The sequence below is a fragment of the Nematostella vectensis genome, chromosome 13 (genome assembly GCF_932526225.1).
Source record: "Nematostella vectensis chromosome 13, jaNemVect1.1, whole genome shotgun sequence".
Taxonomy (NCBI): domain Eukaryota; kingdom Metazoa; phylum Cnidaria; class Anthozoa; order Actiniaria; family Edwardsiidae; genus Nematostella; species Nematostella vectensis.
The window spans coordinates 5,320,594-5,334,321 of NC_064046.1; the positions used below are offsets into that span (position 1 = coordinate 5,320,594).

General features: G+C 44.7%; 9 non-coding genes across 9 annotated transcripts; all 9 read left to right on the forward strand.

The window, feature by feature from the left end:
* Positions 1 to 713: 713 nt before the first annotated feature.
* Positions 714 to 786, forward strand: Trnar-acg. The gene has a single exon. It is a non-coding gene; the product is annotated as a tRNA-Arg (tRNA).
* A 738-nt stretch (positions 787 to 1,524) lies between these two features.
* Trnar-acg lies at positions 1,525 to 1,597 on the forward strand. The gene has a single exon. It is a non-coding gene; the product is annotated as a tRNA-Arg (tRNA).
* Positions 1,598 to 2,335: 738 nt separating this feature from the next.
* Positions 2,336 to 2,408, forward strand: Trnar-acg. Its single transcript has one exon. It is a non-coding gene; the product is annotated as a tRNA-Arg (tRNA).
* Positions 2,409 to 3,146: 738 nt separating this feature from the next.
* Trnar-acg lies at positions 3,147 to 3,219 on the forward strand. Its single transcript has one exon. It is a non-coding gene; the product is annotated as a tRNA-Arg (tRNA).
* Positions 3,220 to 3,957: 738 nt separating this feature from the next.
* Positions 3,958 to 4,030, forward strand: Trnar-acg. The gene has a single exon. It is a non-coding gene; the product is annotated as a tRNA-Arg (tRNA).
* A 738-nt stretch (positions 4,031 to 4,768) lies between these two features.
* Trnar-acg lies at positions 4,769 to 4,841 on the forward strand. The gene has a single exon. It is a non-coding gene; the product is annotated as a tRNA-Arg (tRNA).
* Positions 4,842 to 6,923: 2,082 nt separating this feature from the next.
* On the forward strand, positions 6,924 to 6,996 carry Trnar-acg. Its single transcript has one exon. It is a non-coding gene; the product is annotated as a tRNA-Arg (tRNA).
* A 2,774-nt stretch (positions 6,997 to 9,770) lies between these two features.
* Trnar-acg lies at positions 9,771 to 9,843 on the forward strand. Its single transcript has one exon. It is a non-coding gene; the product is annotated as a tRNA-Arg (tRNA).
* A 3,600-nt stretch (positions 9,844 to 13,443) lies between these two features.
* Positions 13,444 to 13,516, forward strand: Trnar-acg. Its single transcript has one exon. It is a non-coding gene; the product is annotated as a tRNA-Arg (tRNA).
* Positions 13,517 to 13,728: the final 212 nt, after the last annotated feature.

Consider the following 13,728-nt stretch of genomic DNA (forward strand, 5'->3'; position numbering starts at 1 on the left):
TCGGCGATTTGCGTCTGCCAATGTGATGTACTAAGTTCGAAATACTACATCAACGTCGACCTTGTGGCCCAATGGATAAGGCGCCTGACTACGGATCAGGAGATTCCAGGTTCGAATCCTGACAGGGTCGCTGATTTTTGCCTCCTTCTTTTGAATCGGCGAATTGCGTCTGCCAACGTAATTTTCTAAGTTCGAAATACTACGTCAACATCTGCCTTGTGGCCCAATGGATAAGGCGCCTAACTACGGATTAGGAGATTCTAGGTTTGAGTCCTGACAGGATTGCTAATTTTTGCTTCCTTCTTCTTAATCGTGATAATTTTGTTAGCTGTTCGTTTTTTCTATGATGTAGTGTATAATTTTCCTTATTCGAGTCCCGGGAGGGTCCCTGTCTTTGCATAATATTTGATGTCAACGCTATTTGTTTCACGCGAGGTGATTTACTTATTCCAAAATTACAACATTAACCTCAGCCCTGTGGCCCAATATAAACGACGCCTGACTACGGATCAGGAGATTCCGTAACATCAGCCCTATGGCCCAATGGATAAGTCGCCTGAATAGGGATCAGGAGATTCGAGGTTAGAGTCCTGGCAGGGTCTCTGATTTTTTCTTCCTTCTTTTCTATCCTGATCCTTGGCATAATAATTTTACTCCTGGCGATTTGCGTCTGGCAATGTGACGTACTAAGTTCGAGATACTACTTTAACGTCGGCCTTGTGGCCCAATGGATAAGGCGCCTGACTACGGATCAGGAGATTCCAGGTTCGAGTCCTGGCAGGGTCGCTGATTTTTTCCTCGTTTTTTTGAATCGGCGATTTGCGTCTGCCAATGTGATGTACTAAGTTCGAAATACTACATCAACGTCGACCTTGTGGCCCAATGGATAAGGCGCCTGACTACGGATCAGGAGATTCCAGGTTCGAATCCTGACAGGGTCGCTGATGTTTGCCTCCTTCTTTTGAATCGGCGAATTGCGTCTGCCAACGTAATTTTCTAAGTTCGAAATACTACGTCAACATCTGCCTTGTGGCCCAATGGATAAGGCGCCTAACTACGGATTAGGAGATTCTAGGTTTGAGTCCTGACAGGATTGCTAATTTTTGCTTCCTTCTTCTTAATCGTGATAATTTTGTTAGCTGTTCGTTTTTTCTATGATGTAGTGTATAATTTTCCTTATTCGAGTCCCGGGAGGGTCCCTGTCTTTGCATAATATTTGATGTCAACGCTATTTGTTTCACGCGAGGTGATTTACTTATTCCAAAATTACAACATTAACCTCAGCCCTGTGGCCCAATATAAACGACGCCTGACTACGGATCAGGAGATTCCGTAACATCAGCCCTATGGCCCAATGGATAAGTCGCCTGAATAGGGATCAGGAGATTCGAGGTTAGAGTCCTGGCAGGGTCTCTGATTTTTTCTTCCTTCTTTTCTATCCTGATCCTTGGCATAATAATTTTACTCCTGGCGATTTGCGTCTGGCAATGTGACGTACTAAGTTCGAGATACTACTTTAACGTCGGCCTTGTGGCCCAATGGATAAGGCGCCTGACTACGGATCAGGAGATTCCAGGTTCGAGTCCTGGCAGGGTCGCTGATTTTTTCCTCGTTTTTTTGAATCGGCGATTTGCGTCTGCCAATGTGATGTACTAAGTTCGAAATACTACATCAACGTCGACCTTGTGGCCCAATGGATAAGGCGCCTGACTACGGATCAGGAGATTCCAGGTTCGAATCCTGACAGGGTCGCTGATTTTTGCCTCCTTCTTTTGAATCGGCGAATTGCGTCTGCCAACGTAATTTTCTAAGTTCGAAATACTACGTCAACATCTGCCTTGTGGCCCAATGGATAAGGCGCCTGACTACGGATTAGGAGATTCTAGGTTTGAGTCCTGACAGGATTGCTAATTTTTGCTTCCTTCTTCTTAATCGTGATAATTTTGTTAGCTGTTCGTTTTTTCTATGATGTAGTGTATAATTTTCCTTATTCGAGTCCCGGGAGGGTCCCTGTCTTTGCATAATATTTGATGTCAACGCTATTTGTTTCACGCGAGGTGATTTACTTATTCCAAAATTACAACATTAACCTCAGCCCTGTGGCCCAATATAAACGACGCCTGACTACGGATCAGGAGATTCCGTAACATCAGCCCTATGGCCCAATGGATAAGTCGCCTGAATAGGGATCAGGAGATTCGGGGTTAGAGTCCTGGCAGGGTCTCTGATTTTTTCTTCCTTCTTTTCTATCCTGATCCTTGGCATAATAATTTTACTCCTGGCGATTTGCGTCTGGCAATGTGACGTACTAAGTTCGAGATACTACTTTAACGTCGGCCTTGTGGCCCAATGGATAAGGCGCCTGACTACGGATCAGGAGATTCCAGGTTCGAGTCCTGGCAGGGTCGCTGATTTTTTCCTCGTTTTTTTGAATCGGCGATTTGCGTCTGCCAATGTGATGTACTAAGTTCGAAATACTACATCAACGTCGACCTTGTGGCCCAATGGATAAGGCTCCTGACTACGGATCAGGAGATTCCAGGTTCGAATCCTGACAGGGTCGCTGATTTTTGCCTCCTTCTTTTGAATCGGCGAATTGCGTCTGCCAACGTAATTTTCTAAGTTCGAAATACTACGTCAACATCTGCCTTGTGGCCCAATGGATAACTCGCCTGACTACGGATTAGGAGATTCTAGGTTTGAGTCCTGACAGGATTGCTAATTTTTGCTTCCTTCTTCTTAATCGTGATAATTTTGTGAGCTGTTCGTTTTTTCTATGATGTAGTGTATAATTTTCCTTATTCGAGTCCCGGGAGGGTCCCTGTCTTTGCATAATATTTGATGTCAACGCTATTTGTTTCACGCGAGGTGATTTACTTATTCCAAAATTACAACATTAACCTCAGCCCTGTGGCGCAATATAAACGACGCCTGACTACGGATCAGGAGATTCCGTAACATCAGCCCTATGGCCCAATGGATAAGTCGCCTGAATAGGGATCAGGAGATTCGAGGTTAGAGTCCTGGCAGGGTCTCTGATTTTTTCTTCCTTCTTTTCTATCCTGATCCTTGGCATAATAATTTTACTCCTGGCGATTTGCGTCTGGCAATGTGACGTACTAAGTTCGAGATACTACTTTAACGTCGGCCTTGTGGCCCAATGGATAAGGCGCCTGACTACGGATCAGGAGATTCCAGGTTCGAGTCCTGGCAGGGTCGCTGATTTTTTCCTCGTTTTTTTGAATCGGCGATTTGCGTCTGCCAATGTGATGTACTAAGTTCGAAATACTACATCAACGTCGACCTTGTGGCCCAATGGATAAGGCGCCTGACTACGGATCAGGAGATTCCAGGTTCGAATCCTGACAGGGTCGCTGATTTTTGCCTCCTTCTTTTGAATCGGCGAATTGCGTCTGCCAACGTAATTTTCTAAGTTCGAAATACTACGTCAACATCTGCCTTGTGGCCCAATGGATAAGGCGCCTGACTACGGATTAGGAGATTCTAGGTTTGAGTCCTGACAGGATTGCTAATTTTTGCTTCCTTCTTCTTAATCGTGATAATTTTGTTAGCTGTTCGTTTTTTCTATGATGTAGTGTATAATTTTCCTTATTCGAGTCCCGGGAGGGTCCCTGTCTTTGCATAATATTTGATGTCAACGCTATTTGTTTCACGCGAGGTGATTTACTTATTCCAAAATTACAACATTAACCTCAGCCCTGTGGCCCAATATAAACGACGCCTGACTACGGATCAGGAGATTCCGTAACATCAGCCCTATGGCCCAATGGATAAGTCGCCTGAATAGGGATCAGGAGATTCGAGGTTAGAGTCCTGGCAGGGTCTCTGATTTTTTCTTCCTTCTTTTCTATCCTGATCCTTGGCATAATAATTTTACTCCTGGCGATTTGCGTCTGGCAATGTGACGTACTAAGTTCGAGATACTACTTTAACGTCGGCCTTGTGGCCCAATGGATAAGGCGCCTGACTACGGATCAGGAGATTCCAGGTTCGAGTCCTGGCAGGGTCGCTGATTTTTTCCTCGTTTTTTTGAATCGGCGATTTGCGTCTGCCAATGTGATGTACTAAGTTCGAAATACTACATCAACGTCGACCTTGTGGCCCAATGGATAAGGCGCCTGACTACGGATCAGGAGATTCCAGGTTCGAATCCTGACAGGGTCGCTGATTTTTGCCTCCTTCTTTTGAATCGGCGAATTGCGTCTGCCAACGTAATTTTCTAAGTTCGAAATACTACGTCAACATCTGCCTTGTGGCCCAATGGATAAGGCGCCTGACTACGGATTAGGAGATTCTAGGTTTGAGTCCTGACAGGATTGCTAATTTTTGCTTCCTTCTTCTTAATCGTGATAATTTTGTTAGCTGTTCGTTTTTTCTATGATGTAGTGTATAATTTTCCTTATTCGAGTCCCGGGAGGGTCCCTGTCTTTGCATAATATTTGATGTCAACGCTATTTGTTTCACGCGAGGTGATTTACTTATTCCAAAATTACAACATTAACCTCAGCCCTGTGGCCCAATATAAACGACGCCTGACTACGGATCAGGAGATTCCGTAACATCAGCCCTATGGCCCAATGGATAAGTCGCCTGAATAGGGATCAGGAGATTCGGGGTTAGAGTCCTGGCAGGGTCTCTGATTTTTTCTTCCTTCTTTTCTATCCTGATCCTTGGCATAATAATTTTACTCCTGGCGATTTGCGTCTGGCAATGTGACGTACTAAGTTCGAGATACTACTTTAACGTCGGCCTTGTGGCCCAATGGATAAGGCGCCTGACTACGGATCAGGAGATTCCAGGTTCGAGTCCTGGCAGGGTCGCTGATTTTTTCCTCGTTTTTTTGAATCGGCGATTTGCGTCTGCCAATGTGATGTACTAAGTTCGAAATACTACATCAACGTCGACCTTGTGGCCCAATGGATAAGGCGCCTGACTACGGATCAGGAGATTCCAGGTTCGAATCCTGACAGGGTCGCTGATTTTTGCCTCCTTCTTTTGAATCGGCGAATTGCGTCTGCCAACGTAATTTTCTAAGTTCGAAATACTACGTCAACATCTGCCTTGTGGCCCAATGGATAACTCGCCTGACTACGGATTAGGAGATTCTAGGTTTGAGTCCTGACAGGATTGCTAATTTTTGCTTCCTTCTTCTTAATCGTGATAATTTTGTTAGCTGTTCGTTTTTTCTATGATGTAGTGTATAATTTTCCTTATTCGAGTCCCGGGAGGGTCCCTGTCTTTGCATAATATTTGATGTCAACGCTATTTGTTTCACGCGAGGTGATTTACTTATTCCAAAATTACAACATTAACCTCAGCCCTGTGGCGCAATATAAACGACGCCTGACTACGGATCAGGAGATTCCGTAACATCAGCCCTATGGCCCAATGGATAAGTCGCCTGAATAGGGATCAGGAGATTCCAGGTTCGAGTCCTGGCAGGGTCGCTGGTTTTGACTCGATTTTTTCTTATAGTGATTATCTCGATTTCTGTTAGTCTTTTCTATGATGTAAATTATAATTTTTCAGGTTAAAGTGCTGGTAGGGTCGCCGTCTTTGTATAATATTTTGGGCTATTTGCTACGGGCAATGTGACGTACTAATTACAAGTTTACAACAGTAACCTCGGCCCTGTGGCCCAATGGATAAGTGGCCTTACTACGGATCAGGAGATTCGAGGTTAGAGTCCTGGCAGGGTCTCTGATTTTTGCTTCCTTCTTTTCTATCCTGATCCTTGGCATAATAATTTTACTTCTGGCGATTTGCGTCTGGCAATGTGACGTACTAAGTTAGAGATACTACTTTAACGTCGGCCTTGTGGCCCAATGGATAAGGCGCCTGACTACGGATCAGGAGATTCCAGTTCGAGTTTTTTCTATGATGTAGTGTATATTTTTCCTAGTTCGAATCCCGGCAGGGTCCCTGTCTTTGCATAATATTTGATGTCAACGCTATTTGTTTCACGCGAGGTGATTTACTTATTCCAAAATTACAACATTAATTCCAGCCCTGTGGCCCAATATATACGACGCCTGACTACGGATCAGGAGATTCCGTAACATCAGCTCTATGGCCCAATGGATAAGTCGCCTGATTAGGGATCAGGAGATTCGAGGTTAGAGTCCTGGCAGGGTCTCTGATTTTTGCTTCCTTCTTTTCTATCCTGATCCTTGGCATAATAATTTTACTCCTGGCGATTTGCGTCTCGCAATGTGCGTACTAAGTTCGAAACACTACATCAACGTCGACCTTGTGGCCCAATGGATAAGGCGCTTGACTACGGATCAGGAGATTCCAGGTTCGAGTCCTGGCAGGGTCGCTGATTTTTGCCTCCTTCTTTTGAATCGGCGAATTGCGTCTGCCAACGTAATTTACTAAGTTCGAAATACTACGTCAACATCGGCCTTGTGGCCCAATGGATAAGGCGCCTGACTACGGATCAGGAGATTCTAGGTTTGAGTCCTGACAGGATTGCTAATTTTTGCTTCCTTCTTCTTAATCGTGATAATTTTGTTAGCTGTTCGTTTTTTCTATGATGTAGTGTATAATTTTCCTTATTCGAGTCCCAGGAGGGTCCCTGTCTTTGCATAATATTTGATGTCAACGCTATTTGTTTCACGCGAGGTGATTTACTTATTCCAAAATTACAACATTAACCTCAGCCCTGTGGCCCAAAATAAACGACGCCTGACTACGGATCAGGAGATTCCGTAACATCAGCCCTATGGCCCAATGGATAAGTCGCCTGAATAGGGATCAGGAGATTCGAGGTTAGAGTCCTGGCAGGGTCTCTGATTTTTTCTTCCTTCTTTTCTATCCTGATCCTTGGCATAATAATTTTACTCCTGGCGATTTGCGTCTGGCAATGTGACGTACTAAGTTCGAGATACTACTTTAACGTCGGCCTTGTGGCCAAATGGATAAGGCGCCTGACTACGGATCAGGAGATTCCAGGTTCGAGTCCTGGCAGGGTCGCTGGTTTTGCCTCGATTTTTTCTTATAGTGATTATTTCGATTTCTGTTAGTCTTTTCTATGATGTAAAGTATAATTTTTCAGGTTAAAGTGCTGGTAGGGTCGCCGTCTTTGTATAATATTTTGGGCTATTTGCTACGGGCAATGTGACGTACTAATTACAAGTTTACAACAGTAACCTCGGCCCTGTGGCCCAATGGATAAGTGGCCTTACTACGGATCAGGAGATTCGAGGTTAGAGTCCTGGCAGGGTCTCTGATTTTTGCTTCCTTCTTTTCTATCCTGATCCTTGGCATAATAATTTTACTTCTGGCGATTTGCGTCTGGCAATGTGACGTACTAAGTTAGAGATACTACTTTAACGTCGGCCTTGTGGCCCAATGGATAAGGCGCCTCACTACGGATCAGGAGATTCCAGTTCGAGTTTTTTCTATGATGTAGTGTATATTTTTCCTAGTTCGAATCCCGGCAGGGTCCCTGTCTTTGCATAATATTTGATGTCAACGCTATTTGTTTCACGCGAGGTGATTTACTTATTCCAAAATTACAACATTAATTCCAGCCCTGTGGCCCAATATATACGACGCCTGACTACGGATCAGGAGATTCCGTAACATCAGCTCTATGGCCCAATGGATAAGTCGCCTGATCAGGGATCAGGAGATTCGAGGTTAATGTCCTGGCAGGGTCTCTGATTTTTGCTTCCTTCTTTTCTATCCTGATCCTTGGCATAATAATTTTACTCCTGGCGATTTGCGTCTCGCAATGTGCGTACTAAGTCCGAAATACTACTTTAACGTCGTCCTTGTGGCCCAATGGATAAGGCGCCTGACTACGGATCAGGAGATTCCAGGTTCTAGTCCTGGCAGGGTCGCTGATTTTTTCCTCGTTTTTTTGAATCGGCGATTTGCGTCTGCCAATGTGATGTACTAAGTTGGAAATACTACATCAACGTCGACCTTGTGGCCCAATGGATAAGGCGCCTGACTACGGATCAGGAGATTCCAGGTTCGAGTCCTGACAGGGTCGCTGATTTTTGCCTCCTTCTTTTGAATCGGCGAATTGCGTCTGCCAACGTAATTAACTAAGTTCGAAATACTACGTCAACATCGGCCTTGTGGCCCAATGGATAAGGCGCCTGACTACGGATTAGGAGATTGTAGGTTTGAGTCCTGACAGGATTGCTAATTTTTGCTTCCTTCTTCTTAATCGTGATAATTTTGTTAGCTGTTCGTTTTTTCTATGATGTAGTGTATAATTTTTCTTGTTCGAATCCCGGCAGGGTCCCTGTCTTTGCATAATATTTGATGTCAACGCTATTTGTTTCACGCGAGGTGATTTACTTATTCCAAAATTACAACATTAATTCCAGCCCTGTGGCCCAATATATACGACGCCTGACTACGGATCAGGAGATTCCGTAACATCAGCCCTATGGCCCAATGGATAAGTCGCCTGATTAAGGATCAGGAGATTCGAGGTTAGTGTCCTGGCAGGGTCTCTGATTTTTGCTTCCTTTTTTTCTATCCTGATCCTTGGCATAAAAAGTTTACTCCTGGCGATTTGCGTCTGCCAATGTGAGGTACTAACTTCGAGAATTTACTTCAACGTCGGCCTTGAGGCCCAATGGAAAGGGCGCCTGACTACGGATCAGGAGATTCCAGGTTTGAGTCCTGGCAGGGTCGCTGATTTTTGCCTCGTGTTTTTTTTTCTTATAGTTATTATTTCGATTATTTTGAGTCGTTCTTTTGAATCGGCGATTTGCGTCTGCCAATGTGATGTACTAAGTTCGAAATACTACGTCAACGTCGGCCTTGTGGCCCAATGGATAAGGTGCCTGACTACGGATCAGGAGATTCGAGGTTAGAGTCCTGGCAGGGTCCCTAATTTTTGCCTCGTTCTTTTGAATCGGCGATTTGCGTCTGCCAACGTGATGTACTAAGTTCGAAATACTACGTCGACGTCGGCCTTGGGGCCCAATGGATAAGGCGCCTGACTACGGATCAGGAGATTCCAGGTTCGAGTCCTGGCAGGGTCGCTGATTTTTGCCTCCTTCTTTTGAATCGGCGAATTGCGTCTGCCAACGTAATGTACTAAGCTTGAAATACTACATCAACGTCGACCTTGTGGCCCAATGGATAAGGCGTCTGACTACGGATCAGGAGATTCCAGGTTCGAGTCCTGGCAGGGTCGCTGATTTGTGCCTCCTTCTTTTGAATCGGCGAATTGCGTCTGCCAACGTAATGTACTAAAATCGAAATACTACGTCAAGATCGGCCTTGTGGCCCAATGGATAAGGCGCCTGACTACGGATTAGGAGATTCTAGGTTTGAGTCCTGACAGGATTGCTAATTTTTGCTTCCTTCTTCTTAATCGTGATAATTTTGTTAGCTGTTCGTTTTTTCTATGATGTAGTGTATAATTTTCCTTATTCGAGTCCCGGGAGGGTCCCTGTCTTTGCATAATATTTGATGTCAACGCTATTTGTTTCACGCGAGGTGATTTACTTATTCCAAAATTACAACATTAACCTCAGCCCTGTGGCCCAATATAAACGACGCCTGACTACGGATCAAGAGATTCCGTAACATCAGCCCTATGGCCCAATGGATAAGTCGCCTGAATAGGGATCAGGAGATTCGAGGTTAGAGTCCTGGCAGGGTCTCTGATTTTTTCTTCCTTCTTTTCTATCCTGATCCTTGGCATAATAATTTTACTCCTGGCGATTTGCGTCTGGCAATGTGACGTCCTAAGTTCGAGATACTACTTTAACGTCGGCCTTGTAGCCCAATGGATAAGGCGCCTGACTACGGATCAGGAGATTCCAGGTTCGAGTCCTGGCAGGGTCGATGGTTTTGCCTCGATTTTTTCTTATAGTGATTATTTTGATTTCTGTTAGTCTTTTCTATGATGTAAAGTATAATTTTTCAGGTTAAAGTGCTGGTAGGGTCGCCGTCTTTGTATAATATTTTGGGCTATTTGCTACGGGCAATGTGACGTACTAATTACAAGTTTACAACAGTAACCTCGGCCCTGTGGCCCAATGGATAAGTGGCCTTACTACGGATCAGGAGATTCGAGGTTAGAGTCCTGGCAGGGTCTCTGATTTTTGCTTCCTTCTTTTCTATCCTGATCCTTGGCATAATAATTTTACTTCTGGCGATTTGCGTCTGGCAATGTGACGTACTAAGTTAGAGATACTACTTTAACGTCGGTCTTGTGGCCCAATGGATAAGGCGCCTGACTACGGATCAGGAGATTCCAGTTCGAGTTTTTTCTATGATGTAGTGTATATGTTTCCTAGTTCGAATCCCGGCAGGGTCCCTGTCTTTGCATAATATTTGATGTCAACGCTATTTGTTTCACGCGAGGTGATTTACTTATTCCAAAATTACAACATTAATTCCAGCCCTGTGGCCCAATATATACGACGCCTGACTACGGATCAGGAGATTCCGTAACATCAGCTCTATGGCCCAATGGATAAGTCGCCTGATCAGGGATCAGGAGATTCGAGGTTAGAGTCCTGGCAGGGTCTCTGATTTTTGCTTCCTTCTTTTCTATCCTGATCCTTGGCATAATAATTTTACTCCTGGCGATTTGCGTCTCGCAATGTGCGTACTAAGTCCGAAATACTACTTTAACGTCGTCCTTGTGGCCCAATGGATAAGGCGCCTGACTACGGATCAGGAGATTCCAGGTTCTAGTCCTGGCAGGGTCGCTGATTTTTTCCTCGTTTTTTTGAATCGGCGATTTGCGTCTGCCAATGTGATGTACTAAGTTGGAAATACTACATCAACGTCGACCTTGTGGCCCAATGGATAAGGCGCCTGACTACGGATCAGGAGATTCCAGGTTCGAGTCCTGACAGGGTCGCTGATTTTTGCCTCCTTCTTTTGAATCGGCGAATTGCGTCTGCCAACGTAATTAACTAAGTTCGAAATACTACGTCAACATCGGCCTTGTGGCCCAATGGATAAGGCGCCTGACTACGGATTAGGAGATTGTAGGTTTGAGTCCTGACAGGATTGCTAATTTTTGCTTCCTTCTTCTTAATCGTGATAATTTTGTTAGCTGTTCGTTTTTTCTATGATGTAGTGTATAATTTTTCTTGTTCGAATCCCGGCAGGGTCCCTGTCTTTGCATAATATTTGATGTCAACGCTATTTGTTTCACGCGAGGTGATTTACTTATTCCAAAATTACAACATTAATTCCAGCCCTGTGGCCCAATATATACGACGCCTGACTACGGATCAGGAGATTCCGTAACATCAGCCCTATGGCCCAATGGATAAGTCGCCTGATTAAGGATCAGGAGATTCGAGGTTAGTGTCCTGGCAGGGTCTCTGATTTTTGCTTCCTTTTTTTCTATCCTGATCCTTGGCATAAAAAGTTTACTCCTGGCGATTTGCGTCTGCCAATGTGAGGTACTAACTTCGAGAATTAACTTCAACGTCGGCCTTGAGGCCCAATGGAAAGGGCGCCTGACTACGGATCAGGAGATTCCAGGTTTGAGTCCTGGCAGGGTCGCTGATTTTTGCCTCGTGTTTTTTTTCTTATAGTTATTATTTCGATTATTTTGAGTCGTTCTTTTGAATCGGCGATTTGCGTCTGCCAATGTGATGTACTAAGTTCGAAATACTACGTCAACATCGGCCTTGTGGCCCAATGGATAATGCGCCTGACTACGGATCAGGAGATTCCAGGTTCGAGTCCTGGCAGGGTAGCTGATTTTTTTACTCGTTCTTTTGAATCGGCGATTTGCGTCTGCCAACGTGATGTACTAAGTTCGAAATACTATGTCAACGTCGGCCTTGTGACCAAATGGATAAGGCGCCTGACTACGGATCAGGAGATTCCAGGTTCGAGTCCTGGCAGGGTAGCTGATTTTTTTACTCGTTCTTTTGAATCGGCGATTTGCGTCTGCCAACGTGATGTACTAAGTTCGAAATACTATGTCAACATCGGCCTTGTGGCCCAATGGATAAGGCGCCTGACTACGGATTAGGAGATTCTAGGTTTGAGTCCTGACAGGATTGCTAATTTTTGCTTCCTTCTTCTTAATCGTGATAATTTTGTTAGCTGTTCGTTTTTTCTATGATGTAGTGTATAATTTTTCTTGTTCGAATCCCGGCAGGGTCCCTGTCTTTGCATAATATTTGATGTCAACGCTATTTGTTTCACGCGAGGTGATTTACTTATTCCAAAATTACAACATTAATTCCAGCCCTGTGGCCCAATATATACGACGCCTGACTACGGATCAGGAGATTCCGTAACATCAGCCCTATGGCCCAATGGATAAGTCGCCTGATTAGGGATCAGGAGATTCGAGGTTAGTGTCCTGGCAGGGTCTCTGATTTTTGCTTCCTTTTTTTCTATCCTGATCCTTGGCATAAAAAGTTTACTCCTGGCGATTTGCGTCTGCCAATGTGAGGTACTAACTTCGAGAATTTACTTCAACGTCGGCCTTGAGGCCCAATGGAAAGGGCGCCTGACTACGGATCAGGAGATTCCAGGTTTGAGTCCTGGCAGGGTCGCTGATTTTTGCCTCGTGTTTTTTTTTTCTTATAGTTATTATTTCGATTATTTTGAGTCGTTCTTTTGAATCGGCGATTTGCGTCTGCCAATGTGATGTACTAAGTTCGAAATACTACGTCAACGTCGGCCTTGTGGCCCAATGGATAAGGTGCCTGACTACGGATCAGGAGATTCGAGGTTAGAGTCCTGGCAGGGTCTCTGATTTTTTCTTCCTTCTTTTTGATCGTGATAATTTTGTTTCTGTTCGTCTTTTCTATGTTGTAGTGAATAATTTTCCTTGTTCGAATCCCGGCAGGGTCCCTGTCTTTGCATAGTATTTGATGTCAACGCTATTTGTTTCACGCGAGGTGATTTACTTATTCCAAAATTACAACATTTACCTCATCCCTGTGGCCCAATATATACGACGCCTGACTACAGATCAGGAGATTCCAGGTTCGAGTCCTGGCAGGGTCGCTGATTTTTGCCTACTTCTTTTGAATCGGCGAATTGCGTCTGCCAACGTACATTACTAAGTTCGAAATACTACGTCAACATCGGCCTTGTTGCCGAATGGATAAGGCGCCTGAATAGGGATCAGGAGCTTCGAGGTTAGAGTCCTGGCAGGGTCTCTGATTTTTTCTTCCTTCTTTTCTATCCTGATCCTTGGCATAATAATTTTACTCCTGGCGATTTGCGTCTGGCAATGTGACGTACTAAGTTCGAGATACTACTTTAACGTCGGCCTTGTGGCCCAATGGATGAGGCGCCTGACTACGGATCAGGAGATTCCAGGTTCGAGTCCTGGCAGGGTCTCTGATTTTTACTTCCTTCTTTTCTATCCTGATCCTTGGCATAAACATTTTACTCCTGGCGATTTGTGTCTGCCAATGGGACGTACTAAGTTCGAGAATTTACTTCAACGTCGGCCTTGTGGCCCAATGGATAAGGCGCCTGACTACGGATCAGGAGATTCCAGGTTCGAGTCCTGGCAGGGTCGCTGATGTTTGCCTCGTTCTTTTGAATCGGCGATTTGCGTCTGCCAACGTGATGTACTATATTCGAAATTCTACGTCAACATCGGCCTTGTGGCCCAATGGATAAGGCGTCTGACTACGGATCAGGAAATTCCAGGTTCGAGTCCTGGCAGGGTCGCTGATTTTTGCCTCCTTCTTTTGAATCGGCGAATTGCGTCTGCCAACGTAATGTACT